Source organism: Schistocerca nitens, chromosome 4 (genome assembly GCF_023898315.1).
Source record: "Schistocerca nitens isolate TAMUIC-IGC-003100 chromosome 4, iqSchNite1.1, whole genome shotgun sequence".
Classification (NCBI taxonomy): Eukaryota; Metazoa; Arthropoda; class Insecta; order Orthoptera; family Acrididae; genus Schistocerca; species Schistocerca nitens.
Window position 1 is genome coordinate 375,254,725 of NC_064617.1, and position 21,299 is coordinate 375,276,023.

General features: G+C 42.3%; 1 long non-coding RNA gene across 2 annotated transcripts in view; it reads right to left on the bottom strand.

Moving 5' to 3' along the window:
• Positions 1-3,318: 3,318 nt before the first annotated feature.
• LOC126251954 (uncharacterized) overlaps positions 3,319-21,299 on the bottom strand; it is a 105,995-nt gene continuing 88,014 nt past the window's right edge. For both annotated transcript variants that reach the window (XR_007545811.1, XR_007545812.1), the window contains exon 2: positions 3,319-3,487. This is a non-coding gene — a long non-coding RNA (uncharacterized LOC126251954). The remainder of the gene's footprint in view (positions 3,488-21,299) is intronic.

Genomic DNA, 21,299 nt, shown 5'->3' on the forward strand with positions numbered 1-21,299 from the left:
TTCTCATCTATGAGCACAGCAAGAAGCTCTATTCAATCTATTGCCATACAGTAGTAGGCGAACCAGGAAATCTCCCTGTAGGTTCGTCAGTGTCGTAACCATTGACTCACGAATGGCAGCCCATTTGTAACACTGGGCTCTGGATATGTTCCAAGCCATTACATCTTACTTCCCAAGTAGACAAATAGCAGACTACTGTTATATACAGTAACAACACACGAAATCCTTTGATAGTTATTCTCGTCTTTAATAGCTGAGGAATGTTTAGCACGTTGGCGGAAACTATGTTCCATTCCCACAGAACACTGTTGTGTTGTGCCTATAAAGGCTTGTTATATACGACAAAGACGCATAGGCAGCTGCATCCTGATATACAGTTAACGCCGCCAAAATTTTCTGGCTCATCAGAAATAAATCAGCCTTTTAAGCAAAAAGCATGCATTGTCAGCAAACATTCTGCCTCGTTGGCAACAACTGTTTCGGTGGTGGTGGGGAAACTCCCTGAAATGTAGACATAAATTATAAGTTGAAAATTAATCTTGATGTTATTAAAACTTCACCTTAACAGTAATAAAAGGAGAGTTGTTTTCTGTGTGTAAATATGTACACAAAAATTAATGAAGGTTTTGTGCAACAATGTTCCTTTTCTTATTTGTTACAATCGTCAACAATCCTTAGAAATGTCTTACTTTTGTGTGTTCTGGATGGTGACCTTGCAGAGTTGTCAAAATGTGGTAGTTGGGTGATCTTCGAAATTAATGTTCGAATGTAAGACCACTGAAAGTATGAGCACGTAATGTAACAACGTGAGTGAAAAAATGATTTTATACAAACATTGTATGAAAAAGAGTTTCTTATAATAGATTTTATGTTTAGAGTAGTTTTTTTCTTTTTTCTTCTCTCTGTTTCTAATTCCCACTGTAGTTTGTGCTTCATTCAGCTTAAAATTTTTGATATTTCATGCACTGTCTCTCCGTCTTCGTAGACCCAGCTGGGCTTGCATGTTAGCAGGATATTGGAGACATAAGGAGGTAACTCCTGCAGAGGATAACATGCAATAAGTGGATCTGCTCTGATGCCCATGATGTGTGTGTGTGTTTCACTAACTACAAACCTTGGTTATTTGTACTCTATAGGATTTGTTATACAAAGTTGAGTAAACAATGCGATTGGTGTCAACTGCTTGGAGTAGGGTGTTCAATATTGTGTAAGTACACATGAGGGACGATGTTTAACTCTTTCGCTGCTTTCGACGTGTATACAAGTCGTGGTCACACAGTCACAGAGATTGATTGCGAAGGGGAAGATGTGGGTTCAAATTCCCTCGGGCCCATTTTTTTCAGATTTGTGTGTGTGTCGTGGCGTAGTGTCCGTTTGCAACAGCGACGTGTAATGAAGGGACCTGCAGGCGTACATACCTCCTACTTCTTCTACACAGGTACCATATGTTATGCCTCTTGCGTTCCGTTTTAGAAGTTCTGACTCTTGAGTTCCACCGATGTAACATAGTTCACAGATGATTATTTGCTGTTTTCATTTCTCTGAGAGGACTATGCGGCATCTCGTCTGCTCTTACTATTCGTCACAGAATATATGTGGTAAGTACATATTACTGTCACACGGACTGCAGCTTCAGCACAAATGAAGACATTACCAAGGACACAGCAGGAACATTTGTACGGTGAAGGATATATGTACAAATAACCAAACTGAAACAGTCTTGTCACTGAAAGGGCACACACAACTCCTGATATTTGAACTTAACAATATTGTGTCGATTACGACTATGTAGATGCACTGAGTATACATTCGTCTGCGAGCTAAGCTTTGTCTGGGATGGCTACATAGAGAAAGTCACTCCCGATAGTCACCGCGCCAAGTCTCTGCTCAAACAACTACTTTTCACTCGTTGCTGACAACATGACCGCAATGACTACTTCATACAACAATATGTCACACTCTCTTACGTCTATATGAAACCTCATGGCAGGTTAAAACTGTGTGCCGGACAGAGAGTCGAACTCGGGACTTTGCCATTAGCGGGCAAGTGCCCTACCGACTGAGCTACTCAAGCACAACTCACGAGCCCTCGCCACACCTTTACTTCTGCCTGTGCCTTATGTACTAGCTTACAGACTGTGAGGACGACCTGTGCGTCGTGCTTGGATAGCTAAATCGATGGAGTACTTTTCCATGAAAAGCGTAACTCCTGAGTTCGGTTCTCACTCCGACACGAAGTTTTAACCTACCAGGAAGTTTCATGTCAGCGTGCACTCCGCTACAGAGCAAAAATTTCATTCCCTCCCCGCCCTTCATTGGACGGAATCTCTTGGTCAGAGTTTCTTATATCATCCAAGAAAATGATATCTCATAACGACAGTGCCAAGTAGTTTTCAGTCTCGTGTGCGATTTATGGGATAACGGCATATCTGTGGCCATGCCTGGAATTCTACAAAAGCAACAAAAATTTAACACTGTTCACAATCGTTTTTAATAGGTAATTCAATCTGATTCTCAGTGTACTTAGGTAATTTGATGTTGTTGACGACAATAACAAACAATTCATTTGTATGTCGAATACCAACATTATGCAATACTTCATCGCTGAGGATATTTGGTTACAGATTCTTGTTCTTACATGTATATATATACCAAACATAACCAATGAGTGACAAATGAATGCAACGTTTTTTTGTGTTATTTTCAAGGAATATTTAACTTGAAATCACCCAATATTAACAAACTGTATTGCTCAAGTATAAATAACTCCATGACTGGTGTAGCTATTATGACAGATCATCAAGTTGTTAATGGTGAAGCTTCATCGGCTCATTGGTTTATCTATTACTCAGAATACTGACGGTGTTAAAAAGACCCGCCAGGGTAGCCGAGAACGCTAACGCGCTGCTTCCTGGACTCGGGTAGGCGCACCGGCCGCGGATCGAATGCACCCGGCGGATTAACGACGACGGCCAGTGTGCCGGCCAGCCTGCATGTGATTTTTAGGCGGTTTTCCACATCCTCCTAGGTGAATACCGGGCTGGTCCCCACGTCCCGCCTCAGTTGCAGACATTTGAAACACATTCACACTATTTCACGATTTACACTCGACGCAGACAGCTGGGGTACTGTAATTCCGTCCCAGGGGGTATGGGGTGGCGGCAGGAAGGGCATCCGGCCAACACCTTACAATTAACCATGCCAAATTCGTACTTAACCTGCCGACTCTGCGTACAATGCGGGCTAAAGGCAGAAAGACTGACGCTGTTAAAAAACGGCGAGGAACCAATATATTAAGCATTTCAGGAAAAAATATCATTATATTATTAATAAATGTCTTTAATTGTTCTAAAATCAATATAACATAAAGATGTTCTTTATTTTCAAGACACGTGACAACCACGTTCGATTGGTAACCGACGTGCTTCAGTTGGACAGTCCATCACACTGACTGGAACCGGGTTACTTTTTCTCATTTCTTGTCACGCTGAAAAACAAAGTGGACTTACGTTAATAGTAGTTTCATAATTTCAGTATCATATAGAGTCTACAATACTTAATAACATATCAATAAATCTGATATTTATATCTGTAGTAGAGTTTATTGCCTTCTGTTTTATTCCAATACAAACTGTTATATAACTATCAATACTTCATGCTGTGATTCCCTGTAATGAGTCAAACATGAATAAACATATTAATACACTTATATAGACAGAATTTCACTTTCTTCATCATGTAAAAGTACAACATCAACAATCATTAGTCTGAAGGAGAACTACTTGCGCCTATAAGCTAACGAGGTGCTGTCAGTATTTCGTAGCCGGTAACTAGGATGATTAAGACAAATTGGAGTAAAATACGGGGTCATTATAATTAAAGTTAAACTTTCGAAACGGTGTATAAATAACACCGCCGGCCAGAATGACGTCAAATTGCAATGGAATATTCTCGGAGAAAGCGGAAAACGTATGCCACAAGACAACATATAGTGTGAAAACTGATCAATAGATGGCGCTGTATGTGTCAGAATATGTAAATGAAATCACCTGTCATGCGCACGACCCACTGAAGTTGGTGTAAACACGCCAGGTACACGGCTTTTCCTCCTTTCGCATCTGCTTGTTGCAGAAAACGCTGGACAACATATTGAACATGTTTTGCGCCAGTCACACGAACATTAATAATCCTACTTGAATTTGATTGATGCTTTTTATGCAGTTTTTGGCCTTAGGACAATTAGAAACCGATATGGTTGATGCTTTTTATGCGACTTTTGGCCTCAAGACAATTAAAACACGGTATTTCCGATCCGATGTGATATGACTTTGCCGTGGTGGATGGGCTTACGTAACTAACAGTATCAGACCTGTACACCCACGCGCACTGAGTAGTACAGTTTGTTTAACGTCACACGCACAGCTTAGGCATTGTTGTAAAATTCACTTGCCATTTGTAAGCGACCACTATTAAATTATGATGCTTACAGCGCCATCTATTTCTAAAATTTGTACCCATTTATTTGTCTTCTGCTACTCGGTTTTCCCGATCTCCGATAATATTCTGTTGCAATTTGACGTTATTCTGACCAGTGGTGTTATTTCTACGCCGGTTTGCAAGTTTAACTTTAATTATAATCACCCTGCATATCGGTCAAATCAAAGGCTACACGATAATTCAGTGTTCTGCTTCCTCTCAGCGGAAATTCTGTAAGTTTGATTTATTGTACCTTGTCGGTCTTTTGATTGGTAACTTGCTGCCCTCTGTGTCTTCCTGTCCCGAGTTAATGTTTCCAGCTCACTGCAATATTTACGTCTTACATCCTCTTTAATATGACTTCCTCTTACATACTGTTTCCAGTCTCTGTTTCCTTTCGCTAAAAAGGGAAATCTTCCTGTTGCCGATGTTTCCCTAACCTGATGTATGGTAACGGCCTTTGACACGTTTCATTCCCTGCATGCTGCCAGAGGTATCGCAGTGGTATACAGAAACCTGGATATGACATTACGTGAGGTCAGCGTGACGATGACGCCAAATGTGGCTGGCTCCGCAACGCTAAGCAGTTAAGGGGACGGGAAAAGGTAATGTGTGTCAATCGACGAGCATTTATAGTTGATTGTTGTGGTTCTTCTTCGTTGTAACACGTTCCGGAGACAACCTTTGGATCGAAAAGAATCAATGGGAATTTAACGAGTGTAGCCCAGGAGTGTGGTGTTCCTTGAGATTTTGTTTCACATGCATTAGGGTTGTTCCGAAGCACAGGGACTATTGACTGAGGGAGAGAGGGTTGTCGACCTCATTGAACTACAGCAAAAATAACAGCTACCGGTGCAGAAGGCAAGATGGAGCCCAAGTCAAACAGTGGACGTAATTGCAAACACATTTGACTCCGAGGTACGCAGTTTCGTGCTACGCAGTGGCACTGTGATTGCGTAGGGATGGTGTCCTCGTATGATAAGCAGTAAGTTGTGTTCCGTATACATTCATTCAGCGGCGGCGCCGGTTTCGAAGATGCTATTTCACCCTCTCCCCATGAACGATGGCCCTTGGCACTGTTGGGGAGGCTTGCGTGTCTCAGCGATACAGATAGCCGTACCGCAGGCACAACCACAACGGAGGGCTGTCTGTAGAGAGCCCAGACAAACGTGTGGTTCCTGAAGAGGGGCAGCAGCATTTTCAGTAGTTGCAGGGGATACAGTCTGGATGATTGACTTTTCTGGCCTTGTAACATTAAACAAAATAGCCTTGAGGTTCTGGTACTGCGAACGGATGAAAGCAAGGGGAAACTGCAGCCGTAATTTTTCACGAGGGCAGGCAGCTTTACTGTATGGTTAAATGATGATGGCCTCCTTTTGGGAGTCCCCCATTCGAATCTTCATGTGGGGCCTACTCAGGAGGTCGTCGTTATCAGGTGAAAGAAAACTGGCGTTCTATGGATCCCTTAGTCGGGTAGGTGGGTTAGAAAATTTAAAAAAGAAAATTGTTAGGTTAAAGTTAATTATAGTAGGAATTAGTTAAGTTCGGTAGCAGAAGGAACAAGACTTCTGTTCAGGTGAACACAGGGTTATAAATACAAATTCAAATAGGGGTACTGCAGGAATAGGTTTAATAATAAATACAAAATAGGAGTGCGGGTAAGCTACTACGAACAGCATATGAACGCATTATTGTAACCAAGATAGACACGAAGCCCATGACTTTCACAGTAGTACAAGTTTATATGCCAACTAGCTCCGCAGATGACGAGGAGATTGTATGATGAGATAAAAGAAATTATTCAGATAGTGCAGGGAGACGAAAATTTGATAGTCATGGGGGACTGGAAATGAATAATAGGGAAAGAAAGAGAAGGAAAAGTAGTAGGTGAATTTGTAATGGGGTAGGGAATGAGAGAGGAAGCCGTCTGGTAGAATTTTGCACAGAGCATAACTTAATCCTGCCTAACATTTGGTTTACGTAACATGAAAGAAGGTTCTATACGTGGAAGAGGCCTAGAGACACTGAAAGGTTTCAGATAGACCCTGTAATGGTAAGACAGAGATTTAGGAACCACGTATTAAATTGTAAGAAATTTCCAGGGGCAGATGTGGACCCTGAATACATTCTGTTGGCTATGAACTGTAGATTAAAACTGAAGAAACTGCAAAAAGGTGGGAATTTGAGGAGATGGGACCTGGATAAACTGAAAGAACCAGAGGTTGTAGAGTGTTTCAGAGAGAGCATTAGGGAACTATTGACATGAACGGGGGAAAGAAATACAGTAGAAAAAGTATGTGTAGCATCGAGATATGAAATAGTGAAGACAGCAGAGGATCATGTAGGTAAAAAGACTCGAGATAGTAGAAATGCTTAGGTGACGGGAGAGACAATCGGGTTGATTGATGAAAAGACAAAATATAAAAACGCAGTAAATGAACCAGGCAAAAAGGAATACAAATGTCTCAAAAATGAGATCTACAGGAAGTGTAAAACGGCTAAGCAAGGATGACTAGAGGACAAATGTAAGGATATGTATATCACTAGAGGTAAGATAGATACTGCTTACAGGAAAATTAGTGAGACCTTTTGAGATAGGAGAACTACTTGTATAGATATCAAAAACTCAGATGGAAAACCAGTTCTAAGGAAAGAAGGGAAATCAGAAAAGTGGAAGGAGAATATAGCGTATCTACACATGGGCGATGTACATGAGGGCAATATTATGAAAATAGAAGAGGACATAGATGAAGATGAAATGGGAGATATGATACTGCGTGAAGAATTTGACAGAGCACTGAAAGGCCTGAGTCGATACAAGGGCCCGGGAGTAAACAACATTCCATTAGAACTACTGACAGCCTTGGGAGTTCCAGCCCCGAGAAATCTCTACCACCTGGCGAGCAAGATGCATGAGACAGGAGAAATACCCTCATACTTCAAGAAGAACAGAATAATTCCAGTCTAAAATAATGCAGGCACCGACAGGTGTGAAAATTACAGAACTATCAGTTTAATAAGAGACTCCTGTAAATGACTAACAGGAATTCTTTACAGACGATTGGAAAAAGTGGGAGAAACTGACCACTGGGAAGATCAATTTGGATTCCATAGAAATTATGGAACACGTGACCAAATACTAAACCTACGACTTATCTTAGAAGAGAGATTAAGGAAAGGCAAACCTAAGTTTCTAGCATTTGTAGACTGTGACAATGTTGGCTGGTATACTCTCTTTCGGATTCTGAAGGTGGCTGCGGGGCATGAAAGAGAAGCAGGGATTGTGAAAGGACTGAGACAGCGTTGTAGCCTATCCCCGATGTTATTCAGTCTGTTTACTGAGAAAGAGGTAAAGGAAACAAAAGAAAACTCTGGAGTAGGAATTAAAATCCATGAAGATGAAATGAAAAATTCCAGGTTTTCCGATGACATTGTTATTCTGTCAGAAACAGCAAAAGGCATGGAACAGCGGTTGAACGAATGGGCAGTGTCTTGAAAGGATATAAGATGAACATCAACAAAAGCAAAACGAGGCTAATGGAATGTAGTCGAATTAAATAGGGTGATGCTGAGAGGATTAAATTAGGAAATGGGGCAGAGAAAGTAGAATAAATGTTATGCTATTTGTGGAGGAAAATAACTGATGATGGTTGAAATGGAGAGGATATAAAGTGTAGACTGGCGATGTCAAGGGAAACGTTTCTGAAGAAGAAAGATTTGTCGACATCGAGTGTAGATTCAAGTATCGGGAAGTCTTCGCTGGAAGTATTTGTATTGGGTGTAATAATGTATGGAAGTGAAACATGGACGATAAATAGTTTAGGCAAGAAGAGAGTAGAAGCTTTCGAAACGTGGTGTTACTCAGGAATGCTGAAGATTGGATGGGCAGATCACGTAACTAATGAGGAGTTACTGAATTGAATTGGGGAGAAGAGTAATTTGTGGCACAACTTGACTAGAAGAAGGGATTGGTTGTTAGGCTATGTTCTGAGGCATCAAGGGATCACCAATTTGGTATTGGAGGGCAGCGTGGAGAATAAAAATCGTAGAGGAGACCAAGAGTTGAATACACTAAACAGATTCAGAAGGATGTAGGCTGCAGTAGTTACTTGGAGATAAAGAATTTTGCACAGTATAGAGTAGCATGGAGAGCTGCATCAAACCAGTCTCTGAACTGAAGACTACAACAACATCAACAACTTGCTTATCAGTTAGACCAGTAAGGAGTGACGTCGCATACTTTTCTCGGATGAGAGCAGATTCATTTTGAGTAGTGGTTCTGAGCGTACCTTCATGTTACAAGAGGTGGGAACATACAATGCGACCTGAAACTTGGTCGAACATGATTGTTTTTGTAATCCAGGTGTTACAGTGTAGGGAGGCATAATGTTGGATTTGCATACTGACCTCCAAATCTTTGAACACGATATACTCACCGGTCAACGTTGTTATAATCCTGCACTGCTCCCCCCGAATACTATACTGCTTCCCCGTCTTTTGTAGGGTGCGCTCGGCGCTGACTTCATTTTTACGTATGACGGTGCGCGATACCATCGAGATACCACGGTGGAGGAGCTCTGGAACGAGAGGATATTTGGCGGAGTAATGGTACGCCCCATCACCCGAAAAACTCATCACGAAGACAGTGGCCAAAATAGAAGCACTGATGTAGCGTGTGCGCTGCCATCTGTGGTGCTCATGCAACCTGTTAAGAACCATGTCCAGCCTTTTTCAATGTCGAGGGAACCTTTACAAATCGCGGCGACTTCAGTGTAATTATTGTATTTGAATAACAGTGTAATTGCTGCTTGTTTCTGTGCTTATTCCACTCAGTTCCCTTCTGTACTACGGCAGGTCTTTCTGTGTGTCTATTTATTTCGGGTTTACGAGCGCTCAACGGCGATGTTATCAGCGCCCTCCAGTTCTTGCTATGTATGGTCTAAGTATTATCGACCTATGATACTTGGCAGCGACATATCATGCGAAGTTACTTTCGACCTTCTGCCCACCAGTACATGGTGCCACAACTCAAACGGTTCTACTTTCTTTTTATCCAGATTTCCAGTAGTTTATTTTTTGCTTACACACAGTTCTGCGTTACAGTCACACGCCTTTATGAAATACAGCTCCGTTATTACAGAAAGTTTTCGTAAGCTGTGTGTTGTAATCATGATTGTATATAGCACTACGGACCCGTTCCATATTTTTGTAGTAATATTTTTCTGGCGTCAGTCGATTTTTACACCAACAATGTTATTTTATGTTAACTGAGATATAAATCTGAGACTGTGTACCCTTAATTCTTATTTAATATTCACTTCTGAATTCATACTCTGCAGTCAAATTGTCTGCTGTGTACATCACATCCACAGCAAAGACACACACTTACTGTCTCTCTAAACAGTCAGGAGCAAAAAAGCAAAGGAAATGTTATTTTATGAAGACTGTAGCTTATAGATTAATTAAAGATAAAACTGTACAGCGACCGATTCAGCTAAGCTGTTCACCCCGAATATTTCCTGAATTGTTCAAGTTAGAGTAAAGAGGTAAGTTATATAATTTCAGATATTTCAACATTTTTATAAATAACGGAGGCTCTTGCGAGTATAAGTACATATATTGTACATACATGTTTAAAAAATCTCTTTAATTTAAAAAAAAATAAAAATATCTACAATTTATCTCACAGTTTAGCTACCAAATCTACTTGCAAGATTTTACGAACCGATAAAATATTGTGAAATTTGGATATATTGTGGGAGTAATACGAATAATGCTAAATAAACTGAAAATATTATGTAAAATGTTAGTTTTACTTCAAATCTAGATAATTGTCTTCAAATAAAGAACATTCATACATAATCACGAGCATGAAAGGTATAACAAATATCAGTTTTTCCTAGTACTCAAATGTTTACACACAGCGACCACACTCAAACTACTTTCTTTTTTTTTTGCCTCAACAAAACGCTCTTAGTGTCATGTTATGCAACTCTGACACCGGGTCCAGTCACCTTTTTGGAAGAAAGTTACAAAATCCAAATTTCCAGTCATCATCACTACTCAGATCTAAGGTCTCCTACCTGATGGTGATTGAGTTCTTTCCTCATTAGCTTTCTTCCTCGCATCTTATGCTAGTGCTCGTTTCTGGCTATTGATTCTTTTTTGTCTAAGTTTCTCTTCTCAGTCTGTTTTGACACTTTGTCTTATTTCGTCCAATGTTTCTGTTAAACAATTTCATTACTTCCAGGAGATGTGACACTCCTTAGGCGTGAAGTGCGTTGCGTGCTGTTATAGTTCTGCAGGAATGTTGTACTCTAGAGAATGGTTGTAGGTCTCTTATGGGTTGAAGTCCTCAAAGACTAGTGACTTAATTAATTCCGATGCATGAGAAACCACAGACCGCTATGAAACTTCCTGGCAGATTAAAACTGTGTGCCTGACCGAGATTCGAACTCGGGACCTTTGCCTTTCGCGGGCAAGTGCTCTACCAACTGAGCTACCGAAGCACGACTCACGCCCGGTACTCACAGCTTTACTTCTGCCAGTACCTCGTCTCCTAAATGACTAACAGGAATTCTTTACAGACGAATGGAAAAAGTGGGAAAAACCGACCACTGGGAAGATCAATTTGGATTCCATTGGTAGAGCACTTGCCCGCGAAAGGCAAAGGTCCCGAGTTCGAGTCTCGGTCAGGCATACAGTTTTAATCTGCCAGGAAGTTTCATATCAGCGCACACTCCGCTGCAGAGTGAAAATCTCATTCACAGACCGCTAGTTCAACAGACACCGTGCGTTTCCAGACCTTCGTGAAATGTAGTCCAAACTGCAATTTACTGATAGCAGACCCTATGTTGCGATGCATCGACATGTAGCCTACTAATAGACGTAAAGCATTAGAATCTTAAAAAGGCTGCGGTCAAGCGGCTACAGGGCGAGTGTACGGCTACAGGGCGAGTGTACGATGGTGAGGTAAGCTGACCAAACAAAATTCTGTGGCTGATACGGACAAATGGGGAAGTGTGACCATACGAATCAACAAAAGCTTTTCTTGGTACAGGATCTTCTCAAAGTTTTCAAGGAATTTTATAAATCCGTCTTCACCGATACAGACACTCGCACATGTACTTAGAAGAGACACATTGAAAGATTATTTTGCACCTCGGGCTTTTGTTGCACACTGTTAAATTGTTATTATTGAAGGTGGTCTATTAAAAAGAGGAAACCCTCTCCATTAGCTAGGACGATTATGCAGATCGAGCTCGGTCATAATGTTTTCTAAAACGTGGAAATAGAACTTGACTACCTCCTTGTCAAATCCTGCTGCTCTAGCTTTAGATACCCTTTCCGCTTAAAGTAGGCCGTTTCTCGTACAAGAACTTAGTCACCAATCTTTGCCAGGTGCATTTTTACTGACAATGAGTCTGGTAACTCAATGTTGCAACAATTAACATAGGAATATGCAGTAACACACAATTCTCTCAGAGTTAATCCAAAACACCTTGCCGGCCGGGGTGGCAAGGCGGTTCTAGGCGCTACAGTCTGGCAACGCGCGACCGCTACGGTCACAGGTTCGAATCCTGCCTCGGGCATGGATGTGTGTGATGTCCTTAGGTTAGTTAGGTTTAAGAAGTTCTACGTTCTAGGAGACTGATGACCTTAGAAGTTAAGTCCCATAGTGCTCAGAGCCATTTGAACCATTTGAACACCTTGGTTCCGAATATTTCAACTTGTCTGCTAAAGTTTGCAGTAAATCTGCTCCGCATACTGATGGATGCCTAGTGTCACTAGTCGGGTTTGGTATGTGAGACACCAAATGATCCATTTCTAACATTTCCCTTCTGTTTAATTGCACTCTTCTATGTACAGTAGTATAACGAACATCAAGCACCCAGAACTGATATCTCGTTGTTTATGTAGCCTGTTCCATGCTTCCCTTTATCCATCTGAGCTTTCTTTCCTTTCTCTCGAAATTGCTTACCATGCGAAATTAGAAACAAAAAAAGATTGAGGTATGCTATTAGGGTTTAAAATTTGTTTAAATTTATCGCAAAATCAACTTTCCCAGTGACACGCAGGCCATTTTCCTCAGCCACACACTATCCAAATTTCCTAGCGAGTGGATGAACGATAATTCGATCATAATTCCAAGCTCAAATACGAGAATTCCCGACAAGTCGGGCTAGCTAGTGCTAACGCACGCATGAACCACTTACTAGTTATAGCCAGCCCTCTGCATTACCGCATGTTCTACGAAAGCTTAAGTATATGAAGTCAAATGTTAGAAGCTACTAGCGAATATGTTTCCAAAAACTTACACTTGAGCTTCAAGGATCAAATTTACCGAAAGATCACAATCACCACTTACATCTCACTATGTATTACTTCTCAACATGACGTTGTGCGTTTTGTCTCAACGCTGCCAATTTCTTAGCATTGTTCATGTTGCCGCGCTATCCAAAGTAATCCTCTTTATTCTATAGTAATTTGTATCATCCCAAATGTATTGTGAAACAGTCCGCACTAAATGGCGTATAGCCTCTTCTCTTATTCATATTAATTAGAATGGTTCTGGTGTCAACTTTTTCAAGTGACAGTAAAGTAATATCTGCTTCACCTTCTAAGAGAAACAAATTCAACGGCGTTTTGCTCTTCAAAATCATAATTGCGTTAACTTAAACAGTTCCTGAAATGTTGAGATTTTCAGTGCCTTATCGCCTGTTTATGGTGTCGGCTTACTGGAGCACTAACAAACTGTAGAATTAACCCCTGTGTCCTGATTACTAGGCAGATGCGCTGACCACTGAGCCATTCGGTAACAGTGTTCATCGCAACTGCACCCACTACCCTACCGTGACGCCTTCTGTCTGGCCCAAATTCTCAACTTATCCACACACTACTGATATGTCCCTTGCCCATTATCCTTGTTACGCAGTGCAATTCGCCAGTTACCGTAAGAGTTTGAAATTGGTGTGCATCTGCACTGAAGATATCGTTGGTCGTACCCACCTAATTATTGACTAAAATTAACATTTGGTTACGTTTTATCTCACGATGTTGTGACTTTTAGTAGCGTGAAATTAACATGTTAATTGTTTTGTTTCTGTGGTCTTCTTGCTACGAGACGATGGTGCTTGTAAGGGTTAAGTTTAGATGGAATTCAAATTAATTTTGCATGATTTGTTTAAAAGTCATTTCCTTCCAATAGTGTCACATGGACGAGAGCTGGTTGCATATAATGGCTAGAGAATTAGGACATCACCGCTCCGCGCATGCGCTGTAACTTAGGTGACTTTTGTAGGCCAGTTTATGGTTGTTTCCCGGTTTAATAAACTGCAAGTACCTATATATCTGTCTATATACACACAAAAGCCAAAGAAGCTGCGTAGTCAAATACAGAGATAAGTAAGAAGGCAGAATACGGCACTGCGGTCGTCAACGCCTATATAGGACAACAAGTGTCTCGCGCAATTGTTAGATCTGTTACTGCTGCTACAATCGCAGGTTATCAAGATTTATGTGAGTTTGAACGTCGTCGGCGCACGAGCGATGGGACATAGCGTCTCCGAGGTAGCGAAGGAGTGGGGATCTTCCCGTACGACCATTTCACGAGTGCACCGTGAATATCAGGAATCCGATAAAACATCAAATCTCCCACGTCGCTGTAGCCTGAAAGGCATCCGGCAAGATAGGACCATCGGCGACTGAAGAGAATGGTTGAACGTGACAGAAGTGCAACGTTTCCACAAACTGCTGAAGATTTATACGGTGGGTTATCAATGAGTGTCAAGGTGCGAACCATTCAACGAAACATCATCAATATGGGGTTTCAGAACCGAAGGCCATCTCGATGACTGAGTGACAGAAAGCGTTACGCTTCACCTGGACCCGTCATCACCGACACTGGGCTGTTGATTACTGGAAACATGTTGCCTGGTCGGACGAGTCTCATTTCAAATTGTATCGAGCGTATGGACATATACGGGTATGAAGACAACCTCATGAATGGTTCAAATGGCTCTGAGCACTATGGGACATAACTGCTGAGGTCATCAGTCCCCTAGAACTTAGAACTAGTTAAACCTAACTAACCTAAGGACATCACACACATCCATGCCCGAGGCAGGATTCGACCCTGCGACCGTAGCAGTCGCACGGTTCCGGACTGAAACGCCTAGAACCGCTCGGCCACTCCGGCCGGCAACCTCATGAATCCATTGACCCTGCATATCAGCAGGGAACTGCTCAACGCGGTGCAGGCTCTGTAATGGTGTGGAACGTGGGCAGTTGGAGTGATATGGGGCCCCTCATACGTCTACATACGGTTCTTACAGGCTTATGTACGTAAGCATCCTGTCTGATCATCTACATCCATCCATGTCCATTCGATATTCCGACGGACTGGGGCAATTCCAGCGGAAAATGGGACAACCCACATGTCCAGAATTGCCACAGAGTGGCTCCAGGAACACTCTTCTGAATTTAAACACTTCCGCTGCCCACCAAACTCCCCAGACATGAATTATTTAACGTATCTGGGGTGTCTTGCAACTTCCTGTACAGAAGCGATCTCCATCACGTTGTACTCTTACGGATTTATTGACAGCCCTGCAGGTTTCATGGTCTCAGTTCCTTCCAGCACTATTTTAGACATTAGTCGAGTCCAGGCCAGTTCGTGTTGCGGCACTTCTGTGCGCTCGAGGGCGCCGTACACGATATTAGGCAGTTGTACAACTTTTTTGGTTCTTTAGTGTATATATATCTCCCTTCTGTTACTCTTCATCGCCTTTGAGCCGTGGTAAAAACTGCTGTTATGCAGAGCTCGCCGCAGCGCGTAGTGTGAAGCAGTCGCAATCCGTGTCTGGCGGTGGCGCCGCTGTAGCAATCGCAGCTTTGGTGTCTCCCTCTGGTGGGAAAGGGGAAAGGTTGCGTGTTCACGTGTATTTAAGGGGCGTTATGAGCTCACCATTGAGTCAGTCTGGGAGTCAGTCTGGGTCAGTCTCTCGTCCCAAGCATGCTAGTCTGTCTCTCGTCCGAATTTGTGAGGCAGATAGTGTGTCTGTCGTCCGGAGTGCTAGTACGGCTTTCGTTCAGATCAATCTTTAAAGCCGGATAAATGAGAGTCTTTCCACTCCGCCAGTAAGAGAACTCAGCGAGTGGTCGCCCGGTCGGGGCTTAGTTCCTGCATTCTTGTCTGCGCGTTAGGCCGCCAGTCTGCTCGAGCATTTTCAGGCAATGGTCATTGGCGGTTGGATCGACCGGTTGGTCGGTCGTGCACTGAGACACAAGATGACTTGTCCGCCTTGAGCGTCGGCGCATCTGAGGTCGCCACGTGAGTCCAGTGGGCCGCTCCATATAGCGAGGGCTAATGGCTTCGCCGTCGACACGAGAGCAACAGGAGTCAACCCACGACATCGGTCTGGCCGGTGCGAGCTGCGACGCCGTGAGACGGGAGATCGGCGCGCCTTCTTGCGTCCGTTGAAGCGGCTGGCAGCGGACGGTTCGGGAGAGCGATTTGGGGGCGCTGCGCCAGGTCTTCTCCAGAAATCGCAGTTTATTAGAAGTTAAGTGATTGGTGATATGTTGTTTCATTTACTTGTTAAATTCTACTTGTTTTCTTGGTTAGGTCACCAGCCGCTTTGTTTTGGGGTCGTCCCACCATTCTTCTCCGGTTGCCCACCCGCGGGAAGGCGGTTATTTATGAATTGAGTTGTCCGTTTTTCCCTTGTGGAGTCGTGGCGGGTTAGAGCAATCTGCGGTTCGAGTTTTCCGGTAATCTCCCTATCAACCTGCCATATGTTACTAGCTGCCTCTGTCATGTTTGTCGGATTCGGTGTGTTAACGAATTTATTACTGGGAGTGTAAAGGCCTAATTCCTGAAATATGTTTTTATCTTGCCTATCATCTTGAGACGCGTATCTGTGTAGAGCATGTTAACTTGTTTGGCTACCTTGTGTAATTTTATATAAGATTGCATTTCATGTGCTTTTATTGAAATGGTCATTTTAGTATATAAAGTTACCACCCTTCCACCGTAAGACTTTTCTTGGAAGTTAAAATCAAGTTGCACCTTCGGTGGCAAAGTTAATATTTTAATTTTAGTGTTTTGTACCATTTCCATCCCACCTACGGGGTGTATAGTTGTGTGCTTGTGTGAATTGTTAAAACTTTTTTAAAGTAATCTGGTGTGTTGCAGATTTGCACCAGTGTAGTCTTTCAGAGGTTGTTGTGCGCGGTCGTAACTACGGCCGTGCCAAAAGGGAGCGGCATGGTTCTCAGACCGAAAGCTCATACAGTCAATAATTTGTTTCTTTCTGCCTCTGAATAAATTGTAACTTGTTATTTATAGGTCGCTTTTTGATTAAAATTTTAAATCTGTTTCTTTTAAAAAATGCTTTAGGCACCATTAAAGTGAATAAATTACCATTTGTTAGAAAGGAATTTGCTTATGACCGCTTATGACCGCTACGGTCACAGGTTCGAATCCTGCCTTCGGCATGGATGTGTGTGCTGTCCTTAGGTTAGTTAGGTTTAAGTAGTTGTAGGTTCTAGGGGACTTATAAACTCAGCAGGTGAATCCCATAGTGCTCAGAGCCATTTGAACCATTTTTTCACATAGTGTAATTAAATGCGTTAATGTTCTTGATGGATCGCTAGTAAATAAAATAAATTCTTTAGTATATTCTTTGAAAATAAATCTACGGTTCAGCCTTCGTCCATTTTTTGTTTACCCTTACTCGTTATTCTATGGTAAGTATACAGTCCGTTTATTTCGGTACGTCTTCTAGTCTCCCTTTGGTACGGGTAGATGGACTATCAAGGCTGCAAATAACTACTGCTGTCATTACTCCACTGACATTTAGTCCTCCATCTCCTGTCACACAAGTTCGGTTTAAGAGCGTAGGGTCAGTGCATAGTTTTCCAAACTTCCAGTCAACTGCCGAAAAATTATTCCTTTAGCTGTTTTGGCATTGTTATTGAGCATTTGGTGGCAAAATTGAAGCTTAATCGTTGAGAACTACTCAGATCAGCTTTGATTTCGTCAAAGTCGTTTCTTTACTTAGCAGTGATATGTGCATTCAGGCAAATCAAAGCTTACAGTAACTCGTGACTTACAGACGAGAACGCTTCAATACTCTATATGAATTTGCAGCTAGGTTCTTTTCGCTTCTGTAGAGGTAATTAAAGCTGGAAGATACGGTTTCATCCGAAACGACTTTGGGATTGTCATACTACACTGCAATTGTACGTCGTTAGAAGGCACAGTGGACAAACCGTCTTTCATTTATCTTGCTTCAGTCACGGTACATTCGGGAAAACACGACTATGTTGATGAACGTGGGCATTCTTGCACATAAAGTAATCGATCCCTTGACTACAATATTTCACGGTTTCTGTCATGGGCGGGCTTATTTGACATGCAGGAATATTTTCAGTGAATAAATATCGAGCCATTCCTTCAACTTTAGCAAAAGATGAAAAAAGGTTTCTACGAATTAGCTGTTCCGGTATGTCTTCCTTGCAAGGACACATCATCACCATTACGCAACTTCGATGAGAACAAACATGCCGTACATGTCAGCAAAGTGTGGCACTTTTGAAATACAAAAACTCATTTTTCAAACATACTGGAAAGCTAAATATAAAAAATGCGACCCTTTCGTAATACTCACTACGAAATACGAGGATTTCAAGATTCGTAATTGAGCCAAGCTTAGTTCCAAAGCGAACGCTGGGTTATCGTTGGTCTGGTACAGTATCAGCATATGTCAATCCCATGTAGGCCAAGTCTTGTATGATTCTCTATTGGTACCTTAAAAATAAAACTCACGAAAAATACTAAGAGCTTACATTACTCATACACGGCATATTCCACTTGTTATGACTTCTTAGAAAAAACGAAGGTATCGTCTCAGTTAATAGGCTCCTCAGACTGAAGTGTATAGATTCTAACACTTAACTTCCAATTAGCAGATGTTTTTTAAATTTCGAGAACATACGTAACTCGAAAATATGGTACTTTTCTGTGGGATTCTACCACCATTATCAGAATACATCAAACAGAAACAAACTCTCGCTATGTCATGACACATGTCAGCCGAAAATGACACGATATCATCCAAACTGTTACCTACTTTACTTCCCGTTAACGTCTGTCAGTTATTGGTGCTGCGGCAGAGAGGCAATGTAGTTTAGATAGTGGCGCCCTGTTGCAGACGTTTTTATTGGTGTCTCATGTGGTCTGTTAATGATTGAAAGATCTGTAGAAGCTTTTCCACCACAGGCATATATTAATGTATGTTTGTGCACTTGCGTTTTCAGGCACATACAATGATGGGACAAGATGTCTCGAGATCTGTTACGTGGAATAAAACTATGAAGTCAATAAGCGCAGCCGGCCGTGGTGCCCGAGCGGGTCTAGGCGCCTCAGTCAGGAACCGCACGACTGCTACGGTCGCAGGTTCGAATCCTGCCTCGAGCCTGGATGTGTGTGATGTCCTTAGGTTAGTTAGGTTTAAGTAGTTCTAAGTTCTAGGGGACTGATGACCTCAGCTGTCAAGTCCCATAGTGCTCAGAGCCAGCCAATAAGCGCTATCTGAGGATGTGGTAAGAAGATAGGCGAACTAGAATTTGGTCAGAAGATAAATATATGCCCGCATCTCGTGGTCGTGCGGTAGCGTTCTCGCTTCCCACGCCCGGGTTCCCGGGTTCGATTCCCGGCGGGGTCAGGGATTTTCTCTGCCTCGTGATGGCTGGGTGTTGTGTGCTGTCCTTAGGTTAGTTAGGTTTAAGTAGTTCTAAGTTCTAGGGGACTGATGACCATAGATGTTAAGTCCCATAGTGCTCAGAGCCATTTGAACCATTTTGATAAATATATTGCACGTGTTTACTTAGAGTTCGTCAATAACATTAAAATCAGTTCTCACGTCACAGTGTTTTATTACACATCACCTCAAAAATGGCAGTGTGGTAATACACGTAGGCTGTGTTCAAAACGTAAACCAGTGTGAATCGGAGTCAGAACCACGATAAGATATGCCACTCTTCTGGTGGAATAAGTTTATCCAAAGCTCAGAATGATTTTGAACCACTAGAAATAAATCCCAGGACATAGAGAGAGAATATAGCGTGACCTTAGACTCTTCGATCCAACACTACGTTTCACAGTAGCTGTTGTTTTGTGATGTCAGTTAACATCAAATGACCCATAACAATCTTCGAAACAGCCCAAGGACCAGTATACGAAGGGCTTATTAATGTCAGAATAGATAAACTGTATATAACTGTGAATATCTACACGAACAACTTTCTACTAGCCTGAGTTCGGCACAACAAGAAGCAGAGGGGGAGGAGCATGTCGGATTGATGCAAACACGTTAAAAATTAAATACTAGTTGTCTATATTCCAGCATTGGGACATTATTGCCTAGAAACAGAAACTTGTTATCCATGTTTGAAGGACCTTAGAGTAAGAAATAACGAATGTTATTAGTCGTAACATAATATGACCAAATCAGTTAATTAATAAAATGTCCGGCCCCGGTAGCTGAGTGGTCAGCGTGACAGACTGTCAATCCTAAGGTCCCGGGTTCGATTCCCGGCTGGGTCGGAGATTTTCTCCGCTCAGGGACTGGGTGTTGTGTTGACCTAATCATCATCATTTCATCCCCATCGACACGCAGGTCGCCGAAGTGGCGTCCACTCGAAAGACCTGCACCACGCGAACGGTCTACCCGACGGGAGGCCCTAGCCACACGACATTTCATTTCAATTAATAAAATTCTGATACTCTAAATGTTATTGCTATTAAATATAATTTTCTTCAGATCATGATTATTTAAATCTCTGACTTATGTCAGTTCCACAATATTCTGAAGCTACAGCGTTAATACCCAATGGAAAAAATCACAACTCCAAGAAAGAGTTGTAGAACACAAACTAAAACTGGTAGGTGTGTTTCTACAAGTGCAAGACGTCTATTCAAATTTCGCTCCAATCACTTAAGAATGGCGCTAGCAACGCCACTATGAGGATGCAAATCAGGTTTGCTTTAAATACACGCTGTAACGAATGTGAGCGATAATTTTCTTCGAGAGTGGACGTGGTAGGTTGATGTTAGTAAAGAATGCCTTTAAAGCGACAAAGACGCCGTTGCCAACACTTAACTGAGTTTGAACACAGTCGTTTAATAGGCCTTCGAAAAGCTGGATGTGCCTTCTGTGATACTGCAAAAAGACTTGGCAGGAATGTAGCCACGGTACGTGACTGCTGATGATGTACGGTCGCAAGAAGACCGGACTCCGGACGTCCACGTGGCGTTACTGAGACGTATTGTTCAGAGTATGGATCTGACGCACCATACTGCACCTGCAGCAGAAATTCTGCCAGTAGTTGGTAACGTAGTGACCAAAAGACCTGTTACAAATCGGTTACTTGAAGGACAATTTCGAGCCAGTTGCCCTGTAGTGTGGTTTCCACTGACCCCAAACCACCATCATTTGCGACTTCAGTGGTGTCAGTCGGCAGCTCATTGGATGGCAAGGTGGAGGTCCCTGGTGTTTTCTGATGAAGGCTGGTTCTGCCTCAGTACCAATGATGGACGTGTGTTGGTTAGGAAACCAGTTGAGGGCCTGCAACCAACCTGTCAGCATGCTAAACACACTGGTCTCACAACTGGAGTTAAGATCCGGGTTGCTATTTCATATGAAAGCAAGAGCACTCTAGTAGTTGTCCCACGTACCCTGACAATATATTTATACGTCAAATTGATGGTTCAACCTCATGTGCTGCCGTTCATGAACAGTATTCTAAGAGGTGCTTCC